This window comes from Lygodium microphyllum, chromosome 3 (genome assembly GCF_053477565.2).
Source record: "Lygodium microphyllum isolate KBCC chromosome 3, Lygodium_microphyllum_v1.1.10, whole genome shotgun sequence".
NCBI lineage: Eukaryota > Viridiplantae > Streptophyta > Polypodiopsida > Schizaeales > Lygodiaceae > Lygodium > Lygodium microphyllum.
Genome location: NC_141137.1, coordinates 100,269,464 through 100,277,443, shown reverse-complemented (window position 1 = coordinate 100,277,443; position 7,980 = coordinate 100,269,464). Strand labels below are relative to the sequence as shown.

The 7,980-nt window shown below is 36.2% G+C and overlaps 1 pseudogene across 1 annotated transcript; it reads left to right on the top strand.

Annotated features, from left to right (window-relative positions):
• The first annotated feature begins 486 nt into the window (after positions 1–486).
• LOC148038671 (flowering-promoting factor 1-like protein 2 pseudogene) lies at positions 487–2,019 on the top strand (annotated as a pseudogene). The gene is made up of 2 exons (XR_015690442.1): positions 487–1,182; positions 1,860–2,019. The product of XR_015690442.1 is annotated as a flowering-promoting factor 1-like protein 2 pseudogene (transcript).
• Positions 2,020–7,980: the final 5,961 nt, after the last annotated feature.

Below are 7,980 nucleotides of genomic sequence, written 5' to 3'. Positions count from 1 at the left end.
TAATATGTACAAAGCAATATGTATATAGCTACCAATGTTTTCTCCATATTTTGTCAACCAACTCTTGTAAATTAAGTATTTTGCTGATTCACTCCAATAGTGATGTGCCATCTAGTTGTTGGGGGTTGCATGTTGCTTTGTCTCTCTCCTTGAACTCACTTTCTCCCTTTCTCAACATATTTTTTAGTGTGGATCAATTGGAGGTAATGATTTACAAGTGACAAATAGGGACGCTTGCTTAGTCTATTCATGCATCCATCCCTTGTAAAAAGGAGAAACTGTTTTGCCACAAGAAAGAAAGGTGTGGCACTTTGCCCTAGTAAAGGTAAATGAAATTTCGCCACCTCGCCGGCGTAGAGGACGACGATGGTGTGAGGCGGCCTCTAAAGTGTGAGAAGATTGTGAATCTCGACCTAATATTGGATCTGTACCATTATAAAGAGCGGGGAGCGGGGGGGAAGAGTATAAGGCGGGGCAGAAGGAAGGGGAGGGGGGGAGGAAGGGAATGCAGTTGGAAACTAATGCGGGGAATTAGGACATAACGGCTGGGCCGATAACTGTTGATACATCGATCGTGATCTCCTGTGTGGGAGCCTGGAGGGCCTGTGGCCTTGGGGCGTTGCTTCTCTCTCTCTCTCTCTCTCTCTCTCTCTCTCTCTCTCTCTCTCGCACGCGCCTGTGAGCGGGCCCGGCCGGCGGCGCAGGCGGGCATGGCAGGCGTGTGGGTGTTCAAGAACGGGGTGTTCACGCTGGTGAAGCAGCCGGGGCGGGATCCCGTGCGGCAGCTGGAGTGGGCGCCGCCCAAGAAGATCCTGGTGTACCGGGCCACCAACGAGGTCATCTCGTCGTACGAGTCGCTGGAGAGCAAGCTGTTCGAGCTGGGGTGGCAGCGGTCGCCCAGTCGCGACCCCTTCCTGCGCCAGTACTACCGCCGCGAGAACGGCCCTTACCTCCTCAGCCTTCCGGCCATCGACTTCCGCAGCCTCAAGCCCATCCACCTCTACGACATCGTCGTCCAGAGCCGCACTGCCTTCGAGGTCCGCGACTTCATTGACCCTTACAAGGCTTGACAACAAACCAACCAGTCATACATGATGATGATCAGCCGCGTCAGCTGCTGCAGCTACATTCTCTCTTTCCCTCCCTCTCGGTACCTACGCACACACAGAGTTATACATACATGTAATTCCTCTCTCTCTCTCTCTCTCTCTCTCTCTCTCTCTCTCTCTCTAAGTCCGCCAACGTGCCAGCTTCTTCCTAGCCATCCTCTTGTACCTCACTCACCTTTCATGCTTTCTCATAGCATGCAGGCAAATTAAAAACAAAACCTGACTACGTGCTTTGTTTTCCTTCCTTGCCATTTGTAACTAACTCTTAGCCCAAGCCATCCGCACCAATCAGTCCTACGTTTTAATCCTTCATTCCTTTCTTACCATATCTAACTAACTCTTAGCCCAAGCCATTTTCCACAAACAAGCCAAACTATCACAATGCCTAAGAAAAGCAAGCATTAAAGGCAACTTCAATCATCATAATTAGCCCCTTTCTAGACTTCGCTTATTATCTTCAAAACCCTAATTTGACCCAATTGACTGACAATAGGCTCACTTGCATATCCTTGCTATTTCTAATATACATTAAAAGGTCCAACCTTGACTACTCCATTACAAACTTGCAAACTTAGTATTCCTCAAGTGTCACTAGCTACTTCTTTTACCAACTATATGCATCAATAATCCATTCTAGTAGCTTAATCCATAAATTTCCATTATGGGTATGAATTATGCCATATATTAACTTTAACCATCATTATCATTGTATAAATTCTAAAGAAAAGTTCAACATTTCTTGATGTATAGGATTACAATATTTGAGTGACTATCAGCTAAAAACAAAAGGACAACCAAGAGGGCAAACATGGAAGAGTGTATCAAACGAGTAGTTTTCTTTTATCAACGATCACTTGGCGGTGATTATGTCCCCCTTAGAATACAAAAGCATGGTACATGGCACTTCTCTTTATGCAAAAAATTGTGTAATTATAATGATCCATAATATGAATCATTTAAATATGAGCATACATTGCTCATAATTTTGGTTACTTAAAAAGTGGAAAAAGATTTGTTACAAGCCTAGAGTGATCATACGTCTCTCATCAAGTCTACATGAACTCTGAAGCAATTACTACAAAGAAAGCCCCAATATCACATGCATTCAAGTCTATATGTGCAAAGTCTTTGTGCATAATTTCTTAGAAACATAAATAAGATCCCCTAGTGCAGAAATCACCCTTAATTTATTCATTGCTCTTTGCTTGTATCTTGTAGAAGTATTTGTCGATTAAGTAAGTAAAAACTCACCACACTAGGGCATGAACATGAAAATGTATAACAAGAGACAAACATATATACGTATGTGCACATACATGCATACCATGTGTCCATGCAAGTTAGTATTATGATTCTTCCAATTGGATGATGATGGCTAATAGATTTGGTTCAATCAAAGAGAAGGCCTCCAAATTTTCACATCACCAAGGATATTAAAATAGGCATTGAACAAGTGTGATACATATGGTGAACCACCAATATTAGAAACAACACACTCAAACGAATATAAACTACAAATATATAAATTTTATGTTGAATAAGATATTCTTACTTTAAAATGTAGTTATGAGGGATTTATTGTTCGCTTACAACCTTATAATAAATTGTATTATATGTTATGAATCCAAGTATAATGTTGCATAGGGATTGTCTAGGTTCATGATGACAATGCTGCCTTCATTTTGTAATTGTTGTTTATGATTTGAAGTTACAACGTCAGGTTGTACGAGAAGTGGCTACTGTAAGCTGTTTATTGTTGCATAACTAGGGCTTTGAGGAGCCCTTCAATATCTTGATAATCTTTTCTAAAAGCATAGCAAGATTTTAGATTGTTTTTCCTAAATAGGCATGCCCACATTCCATGATCACCATTTGTCCCTAAGATTGATCTAATAGACAAGGTTAAATCAAGCTTACCACCATCTTCTCACTTTTGAATTTGTCAATGTGCATTTGGATATTTGGGCATGTTAGTCCTTGGAAATAGCTTCGCACAAGTAAGTGATGCCTATCATTTTCATATCTCCATATACAACTGCTTGATAAAAGTAAAATGCTTCCAAGTTGGTGAAACTTAAAATAAAGAGTTGAAAATTGCAAATTCTCATTGAACTACCAACTATGTTTGGAAACTTTAAATTTTTATTAAAAAAATTGAACACCAAGCAAATCACCATACATTGGGAGTTCATTCTTGAAGTTCCACTCTATGTGATAAAAGAGAGTGGTCCCAACTTCTTGAATAAGTGTGTCTTATGAAGATGATGAAGGCAATCAATATGAAGGCGATATTAATAGTGGTAAAGAGTTGACTAGTGAGACAATGATTATGAGGGCTTTGAGGATGAGAAGGACAACAACACTATGGCCAAGAGGGAGCCAATGGAAAAGAGACCCCAACTAAGTACATGGAAACCCCCTCCCTAAATTGTGCTCACAAGGGAGTGCTTCTCTTACCAATGGAGTGCTCATAGTGGAGAGTTGAGAATCGGTCCCAAGATAGTGGCAAGGGTCTCCTTTTCCTCTAAGCCTTATCCCAATGTCCAAGAGCACATATTGCAAGCATACAATATAAAAGCACAATATCTACACAAGGCATTTGCCAAGAGAGTGAGGGATGTCCATTGACTATAAGGGCAAGTACAAGCAATTGCCCTCAAGCAAGGATCTTTGTAGCACCGCTAGGTGCAAAGGCCATATGGTTTTACTGTAGTGATCAATGAAAAGTTTTTCAAGATAGTCAAAAGATGTCTACTAGAAGGTCAAATAGCTACTACATAAACCAGGTCTAGCAATCTCTATGCATAGGTCTTACTGTCAACTCTTCACTAGTGGCAAGCTCTCCCCTTCTATGATCAAGGTATCTTAGCCAACAAACTTAGTAATTCTTAGTAAAAATTAGAAAATCCAGGAGCTATAAGCATATCCACACTCTTAATTACCAAACAAATGAGCCAATGTTATAGTCTAGGTATAATGGGTCACTCTGCCAATCCATTAGACATGTCTAGTTGGTTTCTTAAGCAAGAGAAAGCCATGACTCATCTTAAACTTGCAAAATTTAGTCATAAACCTTACAATTTCTAATTTAATATGGTCCATGGATAGTAGCTCACATACATAGAAACTATATATAGTTAGTCCTCGGTTAGCTCATTGATGCCCCATAGAACCTCCATGAGTGTATCTTGTTGTGTTAGAACTAAAACTAAATATATCGTGCCTTTAAACCTCAAAAATTTATAGAGCAAAACTGAAATAATGCAAGTGTTCAACCTTCCTTTCTAACAAGATGGATCCATAAATCCCCAAAGTTTATCCACATTGTGATCATGGTAGGAGCTAGTCAAGCTCTACTACTACAAGTTGAAATACCATGAGAAAACAATGATGATTAGCCTTTAAAACTCAGAGTAGACCATGTTTTGAGGACCTTTTTTGTTCATATGATACCCTGATTTTTAGAAGATTAGTGGTAAGACTCTTTTGTATAGAATAATATCTTGTAAAAAGATGATTTCAAATGAAAGAATATTTAATACAAAATTCTAGAATTGTTTTTACAAAATATATTCCCCCTATAAAAAAGACACTTGTACTTTAGCTCACATATCCGATCAATCTTTGGTATTTAGGTATTGATACAACAAGGGTAAGGAGAATAATTCAATTTTTGTGTTTATAATTTGAGAATTAGATCATGTGAATTAGGCTTTGCCTTGCAATGAATTGTAAGCTTATTTTGAGACGTTGAGGCTTAAATATTAATTAAATGATTAAAATAAAATAGATATTATAATTTAATAAAAATTATTCTCACACTAATTTACTAACATAAAAGCCAATGGAAAATAGAGATAATGTCTTTACTTGATGAATTTATTCTTTAAGTAAACCTAGTTAGGGATAGAAAAAAATAAGGAGAAACTTTCCTTAATGAATTTATTCATCAAGTAGACCTATTCAAAAGTAGGAAAAATGTAAATAATAGTAATTAATTTACTTGAAATTATTCTCTTAGTATAGAATTGCTTAGGAGGAGGTAAAAACTTGAAATCATAGGGAACAATAGTGACTTTTTAAATGAAATTGTTCTTCAAGTAGACTTGTAAACTAAAACTTCTCAATTATATGCTTGCTTGGGAGTAGGTAAAGACTTGAAAAGATAAAAATATCAATCTTTTTTGTGAAACTGTTCTTTAAGTGGTAGAACTTAGAAATCTACTATAATTTTACTTTATAAATGTATGATTTTTTTCAAATTTTCCAAGAAAGTTAGAGCACAGTAACATCTTAGGTAATTTATTTTTAATTCGACATTAAAGAGATGTGTTAATTACTTACTAACTTAAAATATAGAAATAATGCACTTATTAAACTTTCCTAAGATGAGCACCATACATATCTTCATTTGTCTCAGAAATGTAGTTGAGTTTCAATTTAATATAGAGCTAAACTTCACATGTGATAGTTACATTGAATTATTTTATGATGTATAGGTTATATCATGCATGCTAGCAAAATAAGCTTGCCAATAAACAAAGACCAATGATATAACTTAGGGATACCAAAGTTTCAAAATGATAAGATGTGGACCCAAGTGGAAATATGTAAGGGAGATATATCGAGGTCCTAGTAACTCATAAATGGAGTGTGTTTTTTGTGGGTGTGAAGGTGGAGCTTTGCATGTTAAGGAACATTTATTGGCAATTCAGTTGTTTGCACAAATGCACCAACAAATGCAAAGGTCATGTTCTAAAATTTTTAGAAAAACAATAAACACAAAACAAAACAAAAGTGAAGCATAAACCAAAAGCTATAGATGAACTTGAGATATAAAATAGACATCAAATGTATATTGCTAGATAGAATACAAAGTGAAAGAGTGATAAGTTGATGCCTTCTCTTATGCCTTGCTCCCTCTTTAAAAGATTATGCATTAGCTATAATATTGAAGTAGTAGAATCTGCAAGTGTATCTAGAGCTAATGAGCTTGATGAGAGGGGAATGTGGATCGTGTTTGCAACTCATCCCATCTTGCAAATAACTTGATGCAATGTAATTGTGACGCAAGTGGTTTTTTGGAACTATTTTTTTGATAGCGAAGTTATAAGGAGATATCCAAATAATGTAACTGCTATTATATTCAATAATGCTTCAAATTATAAGAGTGCATGCAAGCATATAATGGTAGAATATACAAAGATTAATTGGGTTGGATATGCCACTCACACTCTTAATTTATCATTAAAGGATGTGGAAAAATTGTCATTTATACAATTTATGTTGTTGGATGCAAATCATATTGTGAAATTTACCATAGAACACTAGTGCACACGTGCATTGTTTCAGCAGCACTTAGGTAAGTGCTTATATAAGATTTTTTGTGCTACTCGCTTTGGTACTACATTCAATTGAAAGAGGGAAAAGTTACTCTTCAAGGAACCATGAAAATTAGATTTTGGCATGCTTGGCTTGTAAAGAATCCTCAGGCATGAGAAAATGTGTCAAGGATATTCAAAGCAATACTCTTTGGTGGAAAGTGGATCAGAGTATTGAGTTGGTGACATCTTTTGTACTCTTACTGTGCATGGTTGATGAGGATAACTTTGTGATGGGATAGGTTTACTAGCACTTTCATGAGGCACACAAAAAGATTGAGCTCACTTCTTTCATGCCGCTTGAGAAGGGAACCATGACAATGATTACAAAAGTGTGTTGGGTAAATATGCATACTCCATTGCATGGTGCATGGTTTATTTTGGATCCAAAGTTTCAAGTCTTCCAATAGTTTGAAAATAGAGAGGTTATGATCTACTCTACAAAGATGTGTGATCACTTGCTACTAGGTGACCAAGGCAAGGAAGTGTATTTACAATGAGTAAGGTATGCACATAAGATGTTTAGATATTCATGGAAAATTGATGTAGCAAAGAGATTGTTTGATTCATCCTAGTAAAAGGAGTTTGTTGTTATGACTCCTAAGCTTCAATATGTAGCTATACACGTGTTATTTATTCCTGCTTTATTTGGTTGTTGTGAACAAGACATCTACTATCTAACATGTTAATGGATCCATCCCACTAACATCATATGCCATAAACCACTCCCTATGAAGAGTCACATGAAAGGATGCACTTGAATCAATGATCCAATCTTAAGTAATAAACTGATCAACAATAATGAGAAAATCATAGGTAAATTTAGATGCATAAAAATCATCCCCATCATCATCACTAGCATGGAGACTAGATTCACTTCTTCAAATTTGGTCTTCTCTTTATCTTCATTTTGGCTACCTTTCTTATTATAATTGTTTTTTCTATTGTCATATATGCTTAGAATTCATAAGGAAAAGAAAAATTGAGCCAAAGCTTTACCGACCTTTAGCAAATTATCTCTAAAATGTGTGGAAATGTCAAACGTTCAAGGCACCAATGGGCAAAACCATTGACAATGAAAGTTGTAAAACCTTTTAAATAAGTAGGCTTAGATATCGTCTATGATTACTTGAAATGATTTAGAAAAAATAATCTAATAGCATTAACGAAATTCATAGTAATACTTGATGCAACTCCTTATAATATAATAGAAAAATTTCTAGTTGAAGATGTGATAATTAGACACTCTTGTCCTAAAACTATAGTATCACACCACCAAGGATCAAAATTGAAATTAAAAATTATCAAAATAAATTTTAACTTTCTAAGACTACATCAACTCTTCTCTCTCCCATAATATCCTCAAATAAATGGGCTAATAGAATATTTCAACAAAATAATAATAATTTCCATGTATATATAAACTTTTAAAAAGAAGGGACGAAATCCTTCTTTATGTGATTCATGCATATAGATGGGGATACCACTCT